This window comes from Lissotriton vulgaris, chromosome 8 (genome assembly GCF_964263255.1).
Source record: "Lissotriton vulgaris chromosome 8, aLisVul1.2, whole genome shotgun sequence".
NCBI lineage: Eukaryota > Metazoa > Chordata > Amphibia > Caudata > Salamandridae > Lissotriton > Lissotriton vulgaris.
The window spans coordinates 1,308,018,586-1,308,022,384 of NC_141696.1; positions in this window are offsets into that span (position 1 = coordinate 1,308,018,586).

The window sequence follows — 3,799 nt, forward strand, 5'->3', positions numbered from 1 at the left end:
CAATAACCTTAAGTATGTCTTAGTGGTGGTGCGTGCTTTCAGTAAATGGATTGAGGCCTTCCCCATGAAGGATAATACAGCGTTGACAACAGCTAAGGTTTTGCTCAAAGATTACTTCCCTCGATACGGCGTTTGTAAATTTTTGTGGAGCGACAATGGTCCTCATTTTGTTGGGAAAATTGTGGAATACGTGATGAAGGGATTGGGAATTCAGCAGAAATTTCATGCTGTGTTCCATCCCCAGTCAGCAGGTCTTGTTGAACGATATAATGCTATTCTGAAATTAAAGCTAGCAAAGATTGTGGCATCTACGTCTTTGAAATAGCCGGACGCTCTGCCTCTGGCATTGCTATCTATCAGATCAATACCCCATTCCCGAACTGGCCTCACACCTTATGAAGTGGTGTTTGGAAGGCCTATGAATATATGGGGAGTTCCTAAGCCTCGATTGTTACATGATGTGCCTTGTATAATGATGAACGATTATTTGGCACGATTAACAAATGATTTACTTTCCATTCATCAACCGGTTCGAGAAGCGCTCCCCGACAATTCCATTGGAGAGGCTCACAATCTTCGTCCTGGGGATCATGTTATGATCCGCTCCTTCGAGAGGAAGAGCAGCTTGGAACCGAGGTGGCGTGGCCCCGAGCAGGTATTGCTCGCAACTCGAACGGCTGTGCGAGTTACCAACAGGAAGCGGTGGGTGCACTCTACTCACTGCCGCCGTGTTTCTCCGGATCTGGTGAGCCCAACTGTGCTGTCTGATTATCGAGACATCTTGGACGAGGAGAAGAGCCCAGCTGTAACGTCGGCCGAACTGGAGGGAGCCTTCCCGGACCACTCTGAGAAAAAGAGATATAACCTACGACCACGATAAGCAGTTTTTTTTTTGTGCGAGACTGGTTGAGTTACCGCTTCAGGTTTGTGAAACGGAAGCCGGGAATATCAAGGGGGGGGGATCTGTTCTGCCAAGTGTAGCGACACCCGTCTTGAATCTCGGAGAAGAAACCAACGGCTACCTTGGAGCTCAGCACTCATATTTTTATTTTTTTGGTGTATTTTTGAGACATTTTGGACTTTGAACTATGGCATCTTCTGCAGTACGAGACAAAATAATTCTTGGTGCAGTACTATTTGTTTTGACAATTGTTGTGATAGCTGTGATAGCCTGGGTAGTAGAACTTGTGGTACCAGTGCGAGAACATTTGTTGCCAACTACTCCGATTCCATCTGAACATTTCCATTTTACTCTGCCTTATCATGAAGAGCGACACCGACAGATTTATTTGAACAATAGTTTTATCCAGATTCTGCATCACACCCACAATATGACTACCACTTCGAACTGCTGGGTATGTGGGATGTTGCCTGGACATCAAAAGAAAAAAGGCACACCGCTTATCCCACTCCCGTTTTCCCATAATGGTTCTTGTAATGCCTGGTACACACTCTTATTCACGTTGCGATGGCCAACAAAAGGGGGGCTGCTCTTTCGACTCAACAAGATATGTTATAATGATCGAGATGGCTATCCGCAAGCTGAAGGAACTAAGTTTGAATGGGAGGAGTACCGCTCCGACAACGTGTCAGTACCACGAGTCTATAATAACCAACGGAGTGTCAATATGTCTAGTTCACATGTGATTACTGTTATTGATACTAAAGCTGATCTCTGCGTTCGTAATAAAGGTACAATCCCAGTTGGCAGAAGTGAATGTAACACCACTCTTACCTTTGACACTCCAAATGGCATTTCATTTGTGGCCTCCCGATATACGTACTTTATATGTGGAAATAAAGGCTATCATCGTCTCCCTATAGGATGGTTAGGAACATGTTATATATCTTTTGTATTACCCCCTGTGTTTATTGCCCCACCAATGTATCATAACAATTACATCCTTTACCACGATTTCATATTGAATAGGGTAAAGAGAGCATTAGTCCTTGAGGACATAGACCAAACAGACACTGCGTTACAACAATATGTCGATTTTAATTTAGGCCTGTTTTCTTTTGTTGGAGCTGCTCTGAATAGTCGAAAAATACGACGGTTAACTCGTGTTGTAGAAGCTGTTGCCAATGATACTGCTTTTGCGTTAGGAAATTTAACTGAGGAGCTTCAGATAACTAGAATTGTAACGCTTCAGAACAGAATGGTTTTAGATGTAGTATTAGCTGATCGTGGAGGAGCATGCCGCATTATCGGAAGTGGTTGTTGCGTATATGTGCCTGATAATTCTCCTTCTGTGTATGATGCAATATTCAAATTACATAAAATTGCTGCTGAGATACAAACTGATAATAGTACATGGACATTTTCGGGGTGGTTTTGGTCAATACTTAGTACCTGGGGTTGGAAGTTGCTGACGATTCTATGTGTAATAATTGGGATATTATTTTTTTTATGCCTTTGTATCCAGTGTGGCCCTATATTATGCTCTATGTGTCTTTCTGCTTGTCTTCCATCCAAACGAGCTTTTGCTAAACATGAAAAAATGATTCGTAAAGAAGTAGCACAAATCATGTCTATTGATATTGAAGACGAATACCCCGATTATGTCCATTATGAGGTAGCTTTAGCTAAACGCTAAAAGGGTCGTCTGTCGTAATTTGACGGTGATCGGGTTAGCATTAAGCTTTGCTACACGTGTTTTCCCCTAATCTTGACTATAGTTGTTGGACGCCATTTTATATGTAACGGCGGCCATTTTAGTTGAATGCGTTGCCTCGTGGTCAGCATGCCCTTTGTCCTACCTCTGTACCACTGACCACTTGAGTTTGCCCAGCAACAGGCTATTTTTAGTAATGGTCAAGCTCACACATGTGCAGTTTAGATTGACCAGTCATCACTTAGGAATGTTCCGCCAAACTGACCAGTGGTGTTATAGCTCCTCCCATGAGTTGGCTGTGTTCCAAAAATGACCATATATGTACCTAAAACTCTGTAACTGTGTACCGCCTACCTTTTTATTACTGTAAAACTGTATAAAAGAAGGACTTGCACCGATGTTCTGCATTACCGAAGGGTGCTGTAGGAATGTACCACCACCCCATGGGGTCTTAATAAACTTGTCTTTTGCATTTTCTAGTTTCCGTGCCAACAGTTCTTTTGGTGTAGAGGGTATTCTGAGGAGTATGTAGGCATGGAGAACCCGATACCACAATGAGTCAGTGTAAATATGGCAAACTCCTGGCAATTCCTGTTTCGAAGCTTGACAAACAGCATAGAGTTCTGCAAACTGACTATTCTTTCCTTCACCAGTTGTACTCAACAATTTTTGTGTAACAGGGATATAGGATACTGCTTTCTGTTGCCTCTTTGCTCCAACATACCTGGCTGAACCATCCATAAACCACAGGAGATATCGCTAAATTGTCTACCCCATTCAACAGGAGATTCTTGTACTATAGGTACATTGTATTCCACATCTGTTTCTGCTATTGGCGCCTGTGCCACCTGCTCATGTAACATCGCTGTACTCTTGGGACCCACTCGAGCCCTGTCCTGTATGTACCAGTTCCATTTGATTACACTGGCTTCTTGTGCATGTCAGATTCTGTGTGTTTTAGGTGAGCTCATAACCCATTGCATGATTGGAATCTCAGGTCTCAAAACGACATCATGTCCTAAAGTCCAAAGCCCAATAACATGCAAGTAACTGTTTCTCAAAGGGTGTATAACGCTCCCCAGCGTCGGGCAACTTTTTCGTCCAAAATCCTTCGGGTACTTTTATCTTACCTTTTTTTGCCATAAACTCCAGTTTGCGTTTGGATCCTGCACAGTCACATTCAA